Genomic DNA, 21,866 nt, shown 5'->3' with positions numbered 1-21,866 from the left:
TAATAATTGGACCTATCTTAGCCTGATATGACACAATGTCTTAGAACTAAGTAACTTATAACAACAGAAATATATTGCTTTTTAGTTCTAGAGGCTGAAGAGCTCAGATTTAATGTCTGGAATAGGGCCTCTGCCTCATAAATGGCATTTCTAATTGTGTCTTCATTTGGTGCAAGAGGAAAAAGAATCTCTGTTGAACCTTTTTATTATAAGGATGCTAATCTCATTTAGGAGGGCTCTGCCCAAGTGACTTAATGACCTCTTAAAAGGCCCTCCTCTTAATACTATTACATTGGAGATTAGATTTCCACATATAAATTTTGGGAGAACACAAACCAACATCATCCTGATACCAAAACCTGGCAGACACTCAACAAGAAAAGAAAACTTCAGGCCAATATCCATAATGAACATAGATGCAAAAATCTTTAATAAAATACTGGCAAACAGATTGCAACAGCACATCAAAAAGCTTATCCATCACAATCAAGTAGATCCAGGGGATGCAAGGTGGGTTCCACAAATCCAAGTCTGTAAATGTAATTCACCACATAAACAGAACCAAAGATAAAAACCACATGATTATCTCAACAGATGCACAGAAGGCCTTCCACAAAATTCAAGAGCCCTTTATGCTAAAAACTCTCAATGAACTAGGTATCGACAGAATGTATCTCAAAATAATAAAAGCTATTTATGACAAACCCACAGCCAATATCGTAATGGACAAAAACTGGAAGCATTCCCTTTGAAATCTGGCTCAAGACAAGGATGACCTCTCTCACCACTCCTATTCAATATAGTATTGGAAGTTCTAGCCAGAGCAATCAGACAAGAGAATGAAATAAAGAGTATTCAATTAGGAAAGGAGGAAGTCAAATTGTCTCTATTTGCAGGCAACATGATTGTATATTTAGAAGACCCCATCATCTCAGCACAAAATCTGATTAAGGAGATAAGCAACTTCAGCAAAATCTCAGGATACAAAATCAATGTGCAGAAATCAGAAGCATTCCTATACACCAATAACAGACAAACAGAGACAGCCAAATCAAGAGTGAACTCCCATTCACAATTGCTACGAGAGAATAAAATACCTAGGAATACAACTAACAAAGGATGTTAATGACCCCTTCAAGGAGAACTATAAACCACTGCTCAAGGAAATAAGAGAGGACACAAACAGATGGAAAAACATTCCATGCTCATGGTTAGGAAGAATCAATATTGTGAAAATGGCCATACTGCCCAAAGTAATTTATACATTCAACACTATCCCCATCAAGCTACCTATTACCCTCTTCACAGAACTTGAAAAAAACACCTTAAACTTCATATGGAACCAAATGAGAGCCCGCATAGCCAAGTCAATTCTAAGCAAAAAGAACAAAGCTGGAGGCATCCTGCTACCTGACTTCAAACTATACTACAAGGTTACAGTAATCAAAACAGCATGGTACTGGTACAAAAACAGAGATATAGACCAATGGAACAGAACAGAGGCCTTGGAGGCAATGCCACACATCTACAACCACATGATCTTTGACAAACCTGACAAAAACAATCAATGGGGAAAGGATTCCCTGTTTAATAAATGGCATTGGGAAAACTGGCTAGCCATGTGCAGAGAGCAGAAACTGGTTCCCTTCCTGACTCCTTACACTAAAATTAAGACTTAAACATAAGACCTAACATCATAAAAACCCTAGAAGAAAACCTAAGCAAAACCATTCAGGACATAGGCATAGGCAAGGACTTCATGACTAAAACACCAAAAGCATTGGTAACAAAAGCCAAAATGGACAAATGGGATCTAATTAAACTCCAGAGCTTCTGTACAGCAAAAGAAACAATCATTAGAGTGAACCAGCAACCAACAGAATAGACAAAAAATTTTTGCAACCTACCTACCTGACAAAGGACTAATAACCAGAATCTTCAAAGAACTAAATAGATTTACAGGAAAAAAACAAACAAGCCCATTCAAAAGTGGAGGAAGGACATGAACAGACACTTTTCAAAAGAAGACATATATGAGGCCAACAAACATATGAAAAATGCTCATCATCACTGATCATTAGAGAAAGACAAATCAAAACCACATTGAGATACCATCTCGCACCAGTTAGAATGGCAATCATTAAAAAATCTGGAGACAACAGATGCTGGAGAGGATGTGGAGAAATAGGAACACTTTTACACTGTTGGTGGGAGTTTAAATTAGTTCAACCATTGTGGAAGACAGTGTGGTGATTCCTCAAGGACCTAGAAATAGACATTCCATTTGACCCAGCAATCCCATTACTGTGTATATACCCAAAGGATTATAAATCATTCTATTATAAAAACACATGCACACGTATGTTCATTGCAGCACTGTTTACAATAGCAAAGACCTGGAACCAACCCAAATGCCCATCAATGATAGACTGGACAAGGAAAATGTGGCACATATACACCATGGAATACTATGCAGCCATAAAAAATGATGAGTTCATGTCCTTTGTAGGGACACAGATGAATCTGGAAACCATCATTCTTAGCAAACTGACACAAGAACAGAAAATCAAACACTGCATGTTCTCACTCATAGATGGGTGTTGAACAGTGAGAACACATGGGAGCAGGGAGGGGAGCATCACACACTGGGGTCTTTTGAGGGGACTAGGGGAGAGACAGTTGGAGTTAGGGAGTTGAGGAGGGATAACATGGAGAGAAATGCCAGATATAGGTGATGGGGGAATGGAGGCAGCAAACCACATTGCCATGTATGTACCTATGCAACAATCCTGCTTGTTCTGCACATGTGCCCCAGAACCTAAAGTGCAATAAAATATATATATTAAAAAAATAGTTTAAACTTTAAATCTCACTACAGACTATAATATCTGCAGGGGACATACTTTTTTTTTACAGACTCTGAAATAATATTTTCAATTAAAAATTATGGTTTTGTCACACTTCTAGTTCACTTCAATAATTTGTTAAGCATAAGCTGTTTATATTAAATATAAACAATAAACCAAAATTTTTACTCAATATTTGGCATTTATATCCTGTATATTACTAGAACCTCAAAAATTAGAAGTGGCTCAGATTCTTGTTCAACTTTGGAAATGTCCAGAAATAGGCTAGTAGTGGTTAAAAAGATGAACCATGAAATCTGCATTAGGTAGAAGATAAGTTAGAAAAATAAGAGACTTGTGGACAAGTCAATTATAAATTAATGGGTTATCCACAAGTTGGAGGGCCTAATGCAACCAAAAAATATTTTCAGCAGTGAGATAAAATAGTTTTTGAAGAAATAATAGAATCTTGGCGTTTTAACAAGGTCCAGAGGCAGGGATTGGAATTTGCACCATGTATTATTATTGCCTCAAACAAAACCTTTATTCTTTTTTTTTTTTTTAAACTTAAGTTCAGTGGTAATTTTGCAGGTTAGGTAAACTTGTATCATGGTGGGTTTTCTGGACAGATTATTTTGTCACCAAGGGTTTAAGCCAAGTACCCATAGTTATTTTTTCCTGATCTTTTATCAATCTCTACACATTGAAGACTACTTTCTTTGAACCTTGTAACCATGTGACTTGTTGTGCAGTGCACACCTGCCTTATCTATAGGGTAAGCTGAAAGTACCTCAGTTAATCCTCTGGAAGCATCCTTCAACCAATGATATGCATGATGTTGGTACATAAATACCATAGCTTTCTTATCCCCTATTTGATTTGTATTAACTCAAATATTTAAAATTATCTTGTGACATTTCCCAGAGGAACTGAGCTGCTACATACAGTATAAAAACAATTAATGAAAACATTTTTGTTGTCTTTTTCCATTTTCTGCCTTATTTATTCATTTCTCTATAAGTATTTCCTAAAATTACTTTCTAAAAAACTATTCCAACTCAAATCTTTGTCTCAGTTTCTGCTTCTAAGGTATTCCAAACTAGTATAGAGGTTTTCTCAAAGAATGGAGAACATAATTAGAAATGAGAATATCAAAGACTTAAAGGCAAGATTATTTGTTAGGTAAGCTATAAGAATTTTGATGTTATTTTGGATGACTGCAAGAGCCAAGATGAGGAAGAAACTGGTGAGTCTGATGGCAAAGTCTATTTTTTTTAATTTATAACAGTAAATAATAATGATAGAGAATGTTAGCAGGCATGAGCCTCAAAGTCATAAATTTTCATTTGTTTTGTGGAAGTGTAAAAGAGATATTCTGGGAATGGGGATAAACAGAATGCTACTGATTGCATTCCCTCAAAGCAAGGGTAATAGTCTTCTGGAATCAAGAAATGAAAAATAAATACCATCCTGAGAAAAAGACAAGTCTTTTTTTCTTTTTCATTAATGTATCTAAGAAAGCTTCATTCAAAAGGATAAGGTTGTAGGTAAGTTTCTTGTACATTGAAGGGACATTTTTTTGTTTGTTTGTTTTGAATGGAGTCTTGCTCTGTCACCCAGGCTGGAGTGTGATTGCGTGATCTCTGCTCACTGCAACCTCTGCCTCCCCGGTTAAAGTGATAGATTCTCCTGCTTCAGTCTCCCAAGTAGCTGGGATTACAGGCATCCACCACCACATCCAGCTAATTTTTGTATTTTTAGTAGAGACGGGGTTTCGTCATGTTGGTCAGGCTGGTTTTGAACTCCTGATCCACCCGCCTTGGCCTCCCAAAGTGCTGGGAGGTGTGAGCCACCTCATAGGCGTGAGCCACCACATCCAGCCTTGAAGGGACATTCCTTAGAAATTCTATAGTGAAAAAGAATAAGAGTGAGGGCAATAATGTAGTATATCTGAGGGAAGAGTCTATGTTTGTACATACACATAAAATGGGTATATTCCACCCCTTATTTGTTTAGTGCTCTCTCTGCTGAAATCCCATACATATATTTTCAAGTTTTAAAAAGGGCTTAATAAATGGAAGTAATTTATTGTCATAATACTGCTAATGCTGCTAACAACAAAAAATTATAGTGTAGAAAAAATGTTTCTTGATCTTACATTTGAAATATGTATATGTGTGTTTGAATATATATATATATATATAAAATATATATATGGAAAGAGTATAAGTTATAGCAGTAAAAAGTTTATTGTTTGTATTTAATGTAAACAAAGTTTTGCTTAAATCATTGAAGTGAATTAGAAGTGATACCAAAACATAATTTTCCATTGAAAAGATTATTGCAGTTTGTAAAAAAATTTTAAATTATATATACCTATATATATACACATACAGAGAGAGAAAAAAAAAACAGAGAGGGAAAGAGAGCTAAACAAGCAGGGAGCTGAATATACCCATTTTATCTCTATCTATCTAGTTAGAGATCACTGTTTCAGGCCAACATATGCACTCTTATCCTATTGATCTCGCATATTCTTTAGGTATACTCCAAATGCCTTAGCTGTAATAGAAATTCTGTTATGGTTTAGGGATCTTATCCTTTAAGGCATCCTTTCTAGTTTTGACATTTACTGCTCCACCTCTAACACCATCTGCTCTAGCTCACCTGTTGTTAACCTAGGATACATCTTTGAATCACTTAACACATTATTTTTTTTTTTCAAAATATCTGAGGAAACCTGACATGTATTGAATTTGACTTTCAGTTGCCCAGAAGCAGATACAAAATACATTTATATTTTGAACAAGTTTTGTAGATAGTCATGGTAATAAACCTTGATTTATTAGTTTTCCATGCCTTTTCTTCTTGTCTGAAACGTGCTTCTCTCTGAAGTTCTTAACCAATTTATCTTAACACATTGTGCTGAATTAGTTATAATTTCCTGTAGGAAATTGTCCATTGCCACTTGTATCTGAATTTTGTCCACTTTATGTGTCATGAGTCTTCTTATGCTAAATCCTATTTTGAGTACATTATAAAGTTCTGTTTCCTTTATACTGTGAAGCAGCTGTGGGAAGGGACTGTGTCTAAGTTTAAATTTCCAAAGCAAGAAACTTTATAGGGTGTTTGGTGGACATTCAAAACAATGTTCTTGCCGGGCGTGGTAGCTCATGTCTGTGATCCCAGCACTTTGGGAGGCTGAGGCAGACGGATCATTGGAGGTCAGGAGTTCAAGACCAACCTGGCCAACATGGTGAAACCCTGTCTCTACTAACAATAAGAAAATTAGCTGGGTGTGGTGGCAGGTGCCTGTAAGCCCAGCTACTCGGGACTGTGGCAGGAGAACTGCTTGAAACCAGGAGGCAAATGTTCCAGTGGGCCAAGATCACACCACCACACTCCAGCCTAGCGACAGAGCAAAAGTCCATCTCAAAAAGAAAAAAAAAAAAAAAAAAAAGTTCTCATAATAAATAAGTAAGGACATAAATTACACAAAATAAAAATAAGTTTACCAGTTCAGTGTCAGCTTCTTGGAAACATATTTATTTATGAGTGTCTTACCAAGGAGTAGAGAACGTTCTGAAAAGAAAGAGATTTAAATAATTGCTGGGATTTTATTTCATTTATAAAATTTTATCTTTTAGACACGTGTATCAAATTTTCTGACTTTATATATATATATATATATAATATATATATATATATATATATAAGAATGTGTGTATGTTTGTGTGTGTGTGTGTAAGCTGATGAAAAAATTAAAATTGATTTTATGTTAACATAAATAAGTTTGTTTTCATAAAGTTTTCCCTTAGTTTCAGATAGTTTTTGGTTTAACTAAAGATATTCTTGATGGATACTTTTAGTTATGATAAAATTTACTCTCTTTAGTCATTAGGGAGAAGTAAAAAACTTGCAGTATCTAAATGCTTAATTACTTTCTTAAATTTTAGATCTGCAATATGTGTTGCAGATCTTTTATAAAACATGACAATGAGTAAAACAAGTGTTGATATTATCAGGAATCCTTCTTTCTACCAAAAATTCTCTTGTATATCTATTTAGAACTGTAGTCAAAAGTGTTTAAATTCAGTTCTAAATAATTTTAAGTAGCTTTCAGATATCTATAACTAAAAGTAAACAACTTGACTTCTCTAGAGTTTCTATCTGAATGATCATGTTTAAATTATAAATATGGTAATAATTTTCAAAGATTTAGTTGTCATAAATAATGAGTTGGCAAAACTTCAGAAATATGCTTATGTAAGAAGACATTTATGTGGCCAACAAACATATGAAAAAATGCTCATCATCACTGGTCATTAGAGAAATGTAAATCAAAACCACATTGAGTTACCATCTCACACCAGTTAGAATGGTGATCATTAAAAAATCTGGAGACAACAGATGCTGGAGAGGATGTGGGAAAATAGGAACACTTTTACACTGTTGGTGGGAGTGAAAATTAGTGCAACCATTGTGAAAGACAGTGTGGCAGTTCCTCAACGGTCTAGAAATAGAAATACCATTTGACCCAGCAATCCCATTATTGGGTATATACCCAAAGGATTATAAATTAATCTATTATAAAGACATATGTACACGTATGTTCATTGTGGCACTGATTACAATAGCAAAGACTTGGAACCAACCCCAATGCCCATCAGCGATAGACTGGATAAATAAAATGTGGCACATATACACCATAGAATACTATGCAGCCATAAAAAAGGATGAGTTCGTGTCCTTTGCAGGGACATGGATAAATCTGGAAACCATCATTCTCAGCAAACTGACACCAGAACAGAAAATCAAACACCGCATGTTCTCACTCATAAGTGGGTGTTGAACAATGAGAACACGTGGACACAGGGAGGGGAGCATCACACACTGGTGTCTGTTGAGGGGTGGGGGCTAGGGGAGCAATAACAGGGGGTGAGGAGGTTGGGGAGGGATAACATTAGGAAAAATACCTAATGTAGGTGAAGTGGGGATGGATGCAGCAAAACCACCATGGCATGTGTATACCTATGTAACAATCTTGCAAGTTCTGCACAGGTTTCCCGGAAGATAAAGTATAATTTAAAAAAAGAAAAAAATAATGATTAATTAAACAAATAAAAAAGTGAACAAAATATAACCCTGCTACTCATTTAGTAAACAATGTCCTGTTGAAATACCCTACCCAAAATTTTAAGTTTTAGGAAAAGCTTAATAATTCGAAGTAATTTATTGTTATAATAGTGCTTCATAACTACAAAAATTCTAGTGGCTTATAGAAAAAATATCTCTTGCTCTTTCATTTAAAATCAGCAGGAGTCAGGAGATCCTGCTCATCTTTGCTGGTTGAATTGGTTACTGATAGTTTATACCGGCTTTGGGTAGGGCCAATATGGCAGCTCCTTTCAACTTGTATTTTATCATCCAGTAGATTCTCATAGTGTCTTAATTACTGTACTCCAGAGAAACTGAATCAGTGGACATGTATATGTATATATGCAGAGAAAACAATTTATTATAAGGAACTGGCTCACATGATTATGGAGGATGAGAAGTTCAAAATCTGCGGGTTAGGCTTGTAGTCTGAAGAGCCAATGGAGGTCACACTGCAGCTTCTCATGGCCTGACAAGTTGATGCATAATGTTCATACATAAGAATAGAGGAGGCATAGGAATGCAAGAGAAAATACTCAAAACTTCTTCAGGGATAGACTCAGAGCTGGCATATCATTTCCGCTACAATCTCTGTGATAAAGTCAGTCACAAAATCAGTCCAAGCTGAAGGAATGAACGACACTAATTCTTCAGTATGATGAATGGCAAAGTCATATCACAAAGTACGTGGGCACAGAAAGAGGGAAACAATTGAGGCTATGAATGTAATTAGTCTAAAATGATTTTTTAAATCTTTGGTATAGTTTTAACAGACATATTTTTACTGCCTAATTTTATTTATACACTTATATAAATAATTTAGAATGTTTTCTTACAGGTAAATTCACATAAGATTTGTAACATTTGAACTTAAAATACCTGTTTTTACTTGAAAATGATTAACTACCATATTATATAACATGCCAAATTTGTAAAAGTTAGAATTTTTAATTGCTATACCAAAGAAGCCAGATTTAGTTACTAGCAATAATTTTGTGAGCCCTAGAGTATTTAGTGCTAAGCTGACTGAGCATTTATACACTTTATGTCTTTATTTAAAGCCAGGTCCCCAATACTTAAGATTGCGTGACTCAAACAATGAGCATTTAAATTTCAAGTTTTTGCCTTGAAATAATGTTATTTCAAGAAGAAAGAAAGGGTTATAAAATTCCATACAAATAATGCCAAGGTAAATTTACAAAATTGAAGTATTTAAAAAACTCACGTAAATGTTGACAGCAAATATTTTAGGTTAAGAGAAATTGTAGTAATCATTTAGCTTATGGTCTAGCACAACAATTTTTTTTTTTGCAGTGGTGGGGACAAAGTCCCACTTTGTTGCTCAGGCTGGAGGGCAGTGGTGCAATGTCAGCTCACTACAACCTCCACATCCCAGGTTCAAGCGATTCTCCTGCCTCAACCTACCGGGATTACCGGTGCCTGCCACCATGCCCAACTAATTTTTGCATTTTTAGTAGAGATGGAGTTTTCCCATGTTGGTCAGGCTGGTCTTGAACATCTGATCTCAAGAAATCCACCCAGCTTGGCCTCCCAAAGTGCTGAAATCACAGGCGTGAGCCATGGCGCCCAGCCCTAACACAACAATACTTGAAAAATCTCATAAAAGCAAGAAAAAATAAATATACATAAAATATGTGAGATTTTTAATACATGAATGTATATGAGGAGATATTTAAATATTTCTGATGATGTCTGGAAATAAACACTTCATAGCTAGAAGAAAACTTAATAATTGCTATAAAGTGTGTATTTAAAAATTTAAAATATCTGTTGGAAATGTTCATGTAATTTTATTATATTTTAAGATTTTATTAGTCATGATAAATATTTTTATCATGCTTATTTGGAAAAGCTTTGATTTAAAAAAAATTCTATTTTCAGATTTGAACTTACTCTTCCTACGGATAAGAAAGATAAACTCTTTTTAATTTGAATAAATTTTAAATACAAACAGCTAGAATTTATCATGTATTTGGTATTTACAAACTGGTTTTAAATACTGGTAAGTGGCTAGCAATATTTTTGCAGATAATTAACCCATACCAGTAAATCAATTATTTATTATCTACTGTTTCACATTTATCATGTAACATTATATTCTATCAATGTTTATGTTACTATTTTCAGGGCAAACACAAGTTTTCTAATTTTTATGGCATTGCATAAAGAAGAGACTATTGGTCTCTCAATTTAATTAATGAGGTTTCATGAATGTAAACAATTGATTTTTAAAACATATCTCAAAATTGTAAGTAGTTGCAAAGATTAATTTACAGTTAAAAACATCTTCCATGACTTGTAATTCTTTCAATTTCAGCCTCCTCCTAAACAATTTCAAAGTAGGCAAACAGATCATGTCAGGATATATAACAAGAAAAAACTTTAAAACTAATTCTCCTCTTTACTTAAGATGTTTTGTGTAAGGACAGTATCATCAGGGTGTCAGCTCTTGGTAGAATTTGCCATCTTTAAACCACCGTCATACTAATTAATCCATGAAAGTCACTAATGAGCCCCCTTTCAGGCAGCCATGTACCTGCTGTGTTTCAGATTTTCCCACAAAAATTTTTCAGACTACATAAATCCTATGTAACAGAGAGAAAAAAGCTTCATTTGTCTGATATAATTTAAACTGGACTGCAATAACAAAACAAAATATTTTCAAATATATTCTTCTGAATTCTATTTATTGAGATGGGTAAGTGACATTATATGAGTTAGAAAAACATATTCTTCCACATAAATCATTAAATAAGAGAATAATATCAGCTAATTAGAAGTTAAGCTGGAAAAGGAAAGTTAATTATCTGGTTTTAGAGTAAGAAAAACTTCAATTCCAAAATTGTCTCTGACATTACTATGTGGGTTTCAGAAGTTAAAAAAAACTTCAAGAATTTACAATTTCCTCTTCTGAGAAACAAGCATAATAGTACTAATTTAAAATAAAATTTGCCGATTAAATGAGATAACATGTAAATTATTTGTCACAAAGAAATCTTTAAGTACATGGTTATTTTTATCCTCTATAAACTTTACTTGAACGGAATATATTTGTATAGTTTTCCTCTTGTGTCTCCAAATTTTAAGGCAATTCACAGAGCATCCTATATACATAATAAGTACTTGGTTGACCAGTTATGAAATACTTACGGCAGAAACAGTAAGGGAAAATAAGATGAGAAGTTAAAGTTACATATTTCTCCACCCTGGGAGGACAAAGAGGGCAGATTGCTTGATCTCAGGAGTTTGAGACCAGCCTGGGGAACATGGCGAAAGCCCGTCTCTTCAAAAAATACAGGAATTACCCAGGTAAAGAGGCACTTGTTTGTAGTCCCTGCTACTCAGGGGGCTGAGGTGGGAGAATCGCTTGAACCTGGGAGGTGGAGGTTCCAATAAGCCGGGATGGTGCCACTGCACTCTGGCCTGGGTGACAAAGCCAGAACCTGTCTCAACAATCAATTAATCAATCAAATGAAGATAAAGTGTACCGTACTTCTCAATACAATACAATATGTTTTATTACATTAAAAGTAAAACTTTTCCATTTTATTGAACAGAAATGTATTGTCTCATTTATCTTTAAGCATTGCTCAGTGTTAATGTAACATGAATTAACATAGTTGTATTAATGTATAGAAAGTGTACATGAAAACTGACATTTCAATTAACATAGCAGGTATTTGGATAAAATCATTAAAAAACTGTGTAATAGTTTAAAGGTTTCTAAAATTGTAATTCTCAGAAAAATAATATTTCGTCCTCACCCTATTTGGGATTTATTTTGCTTATGATCTGCAAAAGTTATGATCATTTCTTCAATTGTCATTTCTTTTTAGCTATCAGATTTTTCCATTTCTTTATTTCTTCACATATGATTCCCTATGTCTACAGTCATAAGAATAACTATATATAAGTGTGTTTACTGTGGTGCTTTTGCATGCATTGCTCCCTTGTTCTTCATGTTGTCTACTAAATTTCCTATCCATTTTACTATAGACACTCATGCATTCTACAGTATATGCTTATACACCCAAAGATAAAAATCGAATGTATTAAATTAGAAAACCATTTTTAAAACTATGCAGAATTCTTGCAATGGTTGATTAGAAAGTTTGAAGCAACACCTTCACTAAGAATAACTAGAAAGTGCTGAAATATATTTTTCTTTAAGTCTGATTGACAACATTTGAGAATCTGGGTTCACTCAGTATAATTCTACTGAAATTCAACCATTGCATGCAGTTTTTGAGTGTATAAATAGTGCATTCTTTGTTATTGCTAAGTAGTACTCCATTGTGTGAATATACCATTAATTGATTTATCCATTCACATTTGGGTTATTTCTAGCTTTGAGTTACTATTAACAAAGCTACTATGAATATATGACTACAGATCTTTGCACGAATAAAGGTTTTACTATCCTCTGGGAAAATACTTAGAGTTGCAAAGAAGAGAAGGGCAGTAACCAGGGCCATACACAGGAATACATCAGGAATGAAGTAACAGCAAGGTGGGGCTCTGGGGAACAGATTACATATGGCAGGCAGGGTGAGACCAGCTAGGTTTCCTAGGACCTCTGTGGACTGGTTAATTTGAATAAACTCTCCAGCTTCAAGGCATAAGGTCCATATGACTCACTACCAGGTATTTTGTCTCTTTGGGGATTGGGGCAGATACACAGTGAACCCAAAGTATGTGAGCTCCAGAAAGAAAGTTGTGGTGTATGGGCTTTGCTGTTTGAAAAAGGGCACCAACCAGCCTCCAGCCAGGGCATCAACACTGGGGCATATCAGCATTAAAAAAAAAATAAGCTAACAAAAAACTACATGTCATATGCATGGGTAATAACATGGTTGAATCTCAAAATATGCTGAAATAAAAAAAGATTTTTAAAACTATGTAAGATATGATGCCATTTATATATAATTTTAGAAAATATAAACTACATAGCTGTTTATCAAGTTGCGTAACTTTTATATTGCAGTTTATTGCAGGTTTTAATAACATAATAAGGTCCTTAAAATTTACCAATATAAAACTATTTTAATTTTACTATTTTTATTATTTTGTACTAATTTTATAAATAGAAAAAAATTATAAATTCAATGCATATTAAGCTCCAGAAACGTCACATACCAAGATTTCAAAATCAGGGCTTCAATTTGTGTTTATCATCACTCGTAATTTCCTTTTTGTGGAACTTTTACCAACTCTGTTTTTTTTCTTTCTTAGGAATCATTTAAGGCATAATACAATATAAGCAAATTTTTAAAAACGTTGCAAGATACTCAGTTATATTGTTTCTTGTGTGTGCTTTTTAATATTTTCTATTTTCTATTATTTTCTTGAAAATTACTTTTATATTTTATTATTTAAATTATTGTATTTTTAAGAGCAGATTTCAGTACACATAATGAGGCATACAGTTTTTCAATTGCAGTGTTCCTCATAACTAGATCAAGTAATTCCAAAAAGTCTGTTTTAAAGTGTATAGCTATTGCTAATTTCATCTTCTCAGCATACAATTATATGTGGCCACATGTTCTCAGTCTCTATCAATATCCTTCATTTATTTTCCTATTCTAACATCTGGAATGTGATTGAAAAAGCATTCAGTTTCAAATAAAAAGGAAGAAATGATGTCTGTTTAAGAAGTTTTACCATACAATTCCTCTAATGCATGCATGTTTATAGATAATAATGCATCTTAAAAGTATAATCAGAGATAATTTAAATTTTACATCTACTATATAATGCTTTAAATAGTACCTTTTTTCCAAGTAATCAGAATTGTGAAACTATTGTCACACATGAACTTTAATTTTTGTTTTTCCGTCTGTGAACCAACTAACTAATGTTAAAAAGATTATTTTGTGTTGAGTTATTGTTGGAACTCTTACATGCTTAAGTGGTTAAAAGAACAAAATACAGCTATATTAACTTTTATAAGAATTGTTTAGAGTCAGAGATTTCTTTTTAAATGTTTAAACAATATTTAGTTATTTTTTCAAATAAAGTGTTTCTAATGTATTTTTAAAGAAAACATATTAAAGTAATTAAAATGAACAATTCTATTATCTGAAAATGACTACTAATATTTTGAGTTACGTTCTCTCAAGATTATTTCCGTCCATATGAACACACACACCCTCTCATATAGTGAAATGTCTTCAGCTTTAAAATCAAAAGAAAACTTTGATTTTAAACTTCAAAAGAAAATTTGAGATTCTATCAACAGATGGTAAAAATGAAACAGATTGAACTTTCTTCTTCCAGTAACTGTTGAAATTCATACAAAGGCAAAAAAGTATCAAACAGCCAAATAAACAGGAGCAAAATTGCAGGCTGTAAAATTAAAAAAAGATATCACAGCTAAGAAAGAAAAATAACATTCTGGCATAGTCTGTCAAGGCAGTCAGCCTAGCTCTGAACAGAATATGGAGTACTGTCAGGAAAAAAAAAAGGTAAATAAATAAACACGATTGTCAGAAATTCCTTGCTACTTGGATCAAAGTATAATAGGGATAGGGAGGGTGATATAAGAACAAATTATGCCTTTTTTTCCTCTATGATTCTTTCCTGAGTTCTGGTGGGGTCTGTTAGCAGAACTATCAGCTGAAAAGAGTAGTGCCAAATAAACGGTGTCAACAAAGACAAGGGTTGCCCATAACAGAAGCATAAGAATTAGGTTCCAGATACTCATTCATTCATTCAACATAGCAATAATGAGTGCTTTCTAAGTAGTAGCAACTATTTCAGACATTAACACTACTCATAAAAATGTTGCTGCACAAGCCTCCACTCTTTTGTAGTTTAAACTCCAGTGTGTGAGAGATACACAGCATAAGAATACAGAACATAAAATTACTTCATGTCATGATACATGATTGAACAATAACATTAAGAGTAATGTGATGGAGAGTAACTGGGGTGAAAAATGGACAGCATTAGACTGGATAGCCAGGTGTCTCCAAGGAAAAGATATTTGAATTATAGCCTGAATGATGAGGAGAAACCAGGTGGGCAAAGATCAGGTGGGAGAGTTACCCAAGCAGAGGCCAGAGGAAGAACAAAGGACCTGAGCAGAAAAGAGGTGACCATGTTTTCTGTGAAGATTCGTCTGAGCAAGGGTAAAACCGAGAGAGATGGGTCACAGTCCAGCTGATGCATGTCACAGAAGAGTTAGAGCTTTATCTGTAGTGAAATTGGAAGACATAGGAATATTAAAAATTGGAGGGTGATAGAATGTGTTTTGCATTTTTAAAAGGGCATTTTGAAGGCTGTGTGGAAAATGGGTTTCAGAATAAAGAAGAATGAAAGCACAAAGGTCAGTTCAAAGACTATTTCAGAAGTCCGCATGAGTGAAGATGAGAGGTTGTTAAACTGATAACACTAACTATGGAGGAAGTTGCAGAATGGAGAAATTTTTTAGTGTTTGTAAATAAAGTGGACAGAAGGTGGATAAAAACAGGATAGAATCTGAAATCCACGTTATATCTCCAACTATATAAAATACATTTCTGACTCTGTACAGAGGACCTGAAACAGGATATTGAATTTCAAAAGACAAAATGAAGTTTGTTTGCCACAACAAAAGCTTTGGAAGGTCCCATTTGAGTTCTCCCTCATCCTCAACCCTCCTGCAGAGAACGCTACAGAAGCAACAGAAACTACAGAAGGTGTTGAATCCTTCTTCTGCAAGCTACTGTAAAGCTAGAAAGAGAGAATGAAGCCAAAGACCAGCAAAGAACATGCTCTTCCATGAGACCAGATTTCAAGCACGTGGCACAGGAATTAAAGGACATGACGGAACACATCTCACCGGGCTTGGTGAGAATGGCAGAGGCAGAGGCTCAACAGCCTGTTCCTCAAGCTGTCTCAGTCATAGGCTTCCTGCTTCAGACTTCTTGTCTTTTTAGAGATCTCTTTGATCATGATTATTCCTCAGTCTCATCTTCTGGCGTTTTGTAAAATGTGTAAGCTCTTTTATATGCTTTAAATAAATTGACTAGTACTTGTCAACCATGTTAGCTTTGTTGTCAACATTGTTCACAGGGAAATACCCAACTGATATATTAAAAAGCAAGAGTAGCTGGCACTCTAAAATAGAAAATCCAGTGATGAGAACAAAAAAATAGGACAAAATAAATATATAAGGAATATTAAGGGGCTATGGTCACCTGAAAACTTGAGATAATTCAGAAAAAAAAGGTGTACCGGGTCCAAAACTTATTAATTAAACCATACCGATTAAAATATTTGGGATTGACATACTAATAAAGGAATTAACCAGTGAGTTCATCAATGAGCAGATAAATGAAACAGACCAGGAGTACAGAAATGGAATCAACACATTTGGGAATTTGATGGTATCACGTTTCATATTAGATAAAAAATAGACTATTCTGTGAACAGGGTATAAAATTATCTTTCTCCAAAATTTAAATTAGATAAAATAAATAGATACATGACTCTATAGACAGATATGAATCTGAGGTGAATTAAAATTTAAAATACAAGAAAAATATGATACTCTAATGTTATTACTTTTTTTACTTATAGCTCAAATCTGTTCTACAGCATGACAATATAAACATAGTTAAATGACAAACCACAGAAACTTAGATGTTTATAAGTAAAATGTTTAAATGACAATTGCAGTATATAAAAATGTATTCATAAATAATAAAAATAAGCTAAATGTATTAACAGACATTTCTAAATAGAAGACACAAGAAGTTGCAAAGGCATTTGGCCTTACTTCTGTTTATGGAAACACAACATAAATAGGTTACCTATCTTGTTCTTATTATTCAGACATTGAATTATTAATTTTAACCTATTTGTAAGTAAAATTAATTAGCCCTATGTATGTTATATGTATGGTAAATTACTTTTCCTAAAGTATATGTGATTAATATTTGTCTGATGTTCCAAGATACCTCATCTGTTATTGTTCTTTACATCCCTTGGAAGAAAGCTCTATTGTATTGTCACCTTGGTGCATCTGTAACTTAAATAATAAACCTCACAGATCCACATCCCAGTTGGTTGCCTAGTACAATGGAGATATTGAGAGGTATACTTTTAATATATCCTATGATTTTCCAAAACCTTCAACATTTACTTAACCAGCTGGAGAAGTTTATCCGAGATTGGTTGTATTAGTCTATTTCCACACTACTATAAGGAAATTCCCACAACTGGGTAATTTATGAAGGAGAGAGGCTTAATTGACTCACAGTTCCACATGATGAGAAAGGCCTCAGGAAACTTAAAATCACAGAGAAAAGTGAAGGAGAAGCGAGAGCCTTCTTTACCTGGTGGCAGGAAAGAAGGATTATATGTAGGAGGAAATCTCAAACACTTAGAAAACCACCAGATCTCATGAGAACTCACTATCAGGAGAACAGCATGGGGTAAACAGCCTCCATGATCTAATCACCTCCCTCCAGGTTCTGCCCTTGACAAGTGGGGATTATGGGGATTACAGTTCAAGACGAGATGTGGGTGGAACACAGAACCAAACCGTATCATTGGTCTACTCCTTATACCAGAGTGCTTCAAGCTTTATTAGGAAAGAACCAAAATTACAAGGGACACCTTGTCTTACTTCAGTATCAGAGGTGATTGTTATATTAATAAAAGCTGTTTGTGTGTCAGTGATATACTAGCCCTGTATTGATGTATTTATTCTACAACATCGTGATAATTTTGAAAGATATCAGGTAGCCATTGACAAAATAAGAGAGATTTGGACTCTATTAAATAGTTTTCATATTATAAGAACAACTCAAATTTCCTTGTTATAAAGCATATGAGTCTTAGATAAAATATTTAGCATATTGAATAGTTTTTTTATTTATATATAATATACATACCATAAAAAACACTTATTGTTCTACACAATTCAATGATTTTTGATTATATTTACAGAATGTATCACAACAGTCTAATTTTAAAATATTTTCATCATCCTAGAAAGAAATGACATGCCCATTTGTAGTCCCTCCTCATGCTCACCACCAGCCATAGGCCACCAAAAATCTTTTGTCTTTATAGATTTTCCTTTTCTGAACATTTTGTGTAAATAAAATCTTACAAAATGTACAATATTGTTTTTTTTGTGTCTGGCTTCTTTCACTTAGTGTGATGTTTTTGAGGTTTACACTGTGAAAGGAAAAGAATAATCAGGACCCCAAAGTTACTAGGCCATAGGGAAGCTAGGGCACACCTGCCTCCAGCTTTACCCCTAAGTAAGATAGCTACAAACACAAAAAAGCCACATACCTTCCTCACAATTTGCCCACAAGGCAATTCTTCTTGGACAAAGAACACACAGAACTCAAAGTCTTCCCCCTGCTCACAGGAGACAAATGCATTATCTGATTGCTTCCTTTGCCCTATTGCTTCACTAACCCAGACTAAGTGACTATTTCTGTAAATTGCATAATCAGTGAAATGCTAATCAGAAACTCAAAAGAGTGCAACTATTTGTCATTTATCTACCTATGACCTAGAAGCCCCCTCCCCTCTTCAAGTTGTCCCACCTTTCATGACTGAACATCTGTCCATCTTAGTTATATTGATCCATGTCTCATGTTTCCCTAAAACGTATAAAACCAAGCTGTGCCTGGACCACCTTGGGCATATGTGGTCAGGATGTCCTGAGGCTGTGCTACAGTTGCATCCTTAACATTGGCCAAAATAATCTTTCTAAATTAACTGAGACCTGTCGTAGATATTTTGGGTTCCCAATACTTGAAACTTATGAAACAAAGAAACAAAGTAAACTACACTAAAATATTAGAGTCTTTGAAAGGCTCAAAGTAGAAAACATTTTATAATTAAGAAAAACAAAATTTATATTTTATTTTTTATGATGGAATTTTATGATTTCATGAGAACCCCAGTATAAAGAAGAGCATGCTGCTTTTATTTATCAACCTGGCAATCCATCCCACTCAGGAAATTATGTCATTTCCTTTAATGGAATATTTCCAAGGTCTAGAATCCACTAAGCATATTCGTTAGAAAAGTACAGGCATTTACAAAATAAAACTGGTAAATACTTTAGGATCAAATAACTTAAAAACTTATTGCACACTAAAATATCCAGGTTACATAACTTACATGGGAAGCAAAGAACAATTTCTACATCTACATAGTCTTGTAATACAGATGTTTGAAAGAGTGCTAAAAACTGTCAAAAATCTTCAAAATGCATCACTCTCCCAGTTTCTTTTTGGTATTTGTGTAGAAGAGTATAATTTTCTGTAATTTTTAACTGTTTCAGGATGAAGCTATTAAATATAAAACCCAAAATGCATTTGGGATGGTAAGAAAATGAAACACAGAAGATGTCTATGCTGGAGTCATTTACTCTTTTAAGATGTTCCCCAAGTTAACATCAATAGAATTTACTACAAAACGACCTTAGTTCCACTTCTTAGTTTCCCAGATATACATACTAAAATGCCTTAAGGCCAGGGTATTTCTGTTCTGCTTCCTGGCCATGCTCTGAGTGGTGCCAGCAATTGAGAAAGAATACCTGTGTAATGAGCCCAGGCAGGAGGGATAGACCTACTGGGAGAGCTCAGTCTTGTCAGATTCTTGTGTGAGAGCTACGCTAAGGAGAGCCAAGCCACTGCCCTTATGAGACCATGTGAACCTGGGCATGAAGCCAGTACTTCAAAGTGATTATTGCCTGAGGGTCCCTGGACAACCTTGACTAACTCAGTATTTCTCCTGTCTTCTTCTTGCCTGTAATTCTTAGAATAACTGTGGAATGTGCTGGTAATGCAATACCCTGATATAAGGTGAAATTGTCCCAAACAGTCCAAGCCTTCTTCCTGTTCCAGTTTAGAGGAAACATCCTGGGACAGCCCAAGCTTTGTTCTTCTCACCTCTGGAAGTAAGGTGGACAAAGCTTTGTGCAGTGAGTCCTGTGACGCCTGTGTTATATCAGCAGGCTGCCTTTCCAGTTTCCTCAGCTGTGGTGCAATTGGGTCATGCACAGCCAAAACAATCCATCCCAGGCAGCTTTTTTGAGCCTTGGGTGACCAGCCCACAGTGGAATGTAGGCTTTTTAAATTTTACCCCTTGATGCCTACCTGTAAGTAGTAAATCTGCTTTATATAACTTGTTTCATGTAAGTATGTTTTGTCTCATCAGACTTAGGCAATTGGTGAAACTACAGCCCAGGATGCAGTGGATAGAAGTGTTCTGACTCCTGTTCCTGGTGGTTGGCATGGTGATGATATTTGCTATCTTCCACACAGTGAGTTTCCTTTCTTAAAATTTTTTTTACTAGTGAATCTGCTTAACAGCTATGATGGATTGAAGGCCTGTAATCTGTACTCTTGTTTTCTGGTCCCAGCATTAAGATAGAAAAACATAAGGCATTTATAAAAAGAGTCAAGAACATGTAAAAATAAGTCAGAAAGAAGCACAATCAAATAAACATACAAGAACAAATTCAAATAGCATGCATTAATTTTAATTCATGAAATTTTCTGTGGAAAAATGTCAAATTGGTTTATTTTCTCAAATCAAAGTGTGATAGGCATTGTCTTAAATTAATTAAAATTGTTTTTTGTTATGATTCAAGCAAAAGTTAATGCAAAAGCATAAAATCATATAATTACCGTTGTCAATTGTCAACCCAAGATTCCTGAAGATAAGGATTGTTTCTGTAAGCCAGTTATAATAATATACGCCATTATAGGAATTTAGCATCTATTAGGTAAAAAATTCCGTAGTCTATTGTTATTTTTGAAAGATCAGGTTTTTATCTCACTTTGAGAAATGTGGACATTTGCCTCTACAAATTGCCAAATATATTTAAGCAATGACTGTGCTACTTGGACAAAAGAGAACTCACTGCATCTGTGTTAATAACTACCAATGGAAAATGTGCTAGTTCTACTGAAAAATCTTGTTAATAAAATCTGAAGAACATGAGCCAAAAGTTAAAAACTTTTTCTTCAGGTAATAGGAGGTGACAGGGGCAAACATATATGGCATATGACTAGCATGTTTCAAACTATGAAAGAAACTATAAATAAGGAAAACAAATCATAAGAAAAAGTTGTAAATGTATCAATCTCTTTCATACATTTTGTTTCTCGGAAGGAAAAGAAGCAAGCAAATTAGTCATTTAGATGGCTAATTAAAATTTTGATTTTAATTGTAGTTACCCATTCTTCTTTCGGAACATATTTATGAGGGCCATTTATGCAGCATGGTAGTTCAACGTTACAATACAAAACTCTACATGTTCAAGGAACTTACACACTGGCACGAGAGATAGGCAAAACCATCATAAAATGTTAGTATAGAAAGTAGTGAAATAAAATACTGTGTAGAAGACTAAAAACAAAAGTGTCATACTATTGGAGAAGGTATAGTTTAGGGCTGATTTCTAAAATAAAAACTTTGGTAAGTTTGAAATAATTAAATGTATTCAATCTAGAGCAATGATAGATTTTGTGTTTTCTGATTTTGTGTTAAAATACTCCTTGTCTCATGTAATTAGGTTAATTATGAATGATGACATTTTAATACACTTACCTGGAGCAATAAAAGGTTGGCAGCCTTCTTTCATTCCCTTTCCTGGGAAATACTGTTTTGGCATAGAGACTGTGCCAGCTAATACCAAAACTCGTCTTTTCCCAGGAAACTCAATGTATGCAAGTACCTGTGTGAAAGGATCTTTGAGTTTGAGTTGAAGAATAAATTATTAAAACTTTAACCTTCTAAGAGTTAAGAAGCTTCGTAGAGGGTAATGTTTGCCCAGGATCTCAGTGCTTAGCAAACACAGCAGGATGCCTAGACTCAATT

General features: G+C 34.3%; 1 long non-coding RNA gene across 1 annotated transcript in view; it reads left to right on the top strand.

Moving 5' to 3' along the window:
• LOC116551273 overlaps window positions 1-20,853 on the top strand; it is a 51,166-nt gene extending 30,313 nt beyond the window's left edge. The window contains exon 3 of the long non-coding RNA XR_004268819.1: window positions 20,199-20,853. This is a non-coding gene — a long non-coding RNA (uncharacterized LOC116551273). The remainder of the gene's footprint in view (window positions 1-20,198) is intronic.
• The last annotated feature ends 1,013 nt before the right edge of the window (window positions 20,854-21,866 follow it).

This window comes from Sapajus apella, unplaced genomic scaffold (assembly GCF_009761245.1).
Source record: "Sapajus apella isolate SASKATOON/1434 unplaced genomic scaffold, GSC_monkey_1.0 scaffold9, whole genome shotgun sequence".
In the NCBI taxonomy this organism is placed as follows: domain Eukaryota; kingdom Metazoa; phylum Chordata; class Mammalia; order Primates; family Cebidae; genus Sapajus; species Sapajus apella.
The sequence above is the reverse complement of the archived record's forward strand: the minus strand, read 5'-3'. Positions and strand labels throughout refer to the sequence as shown.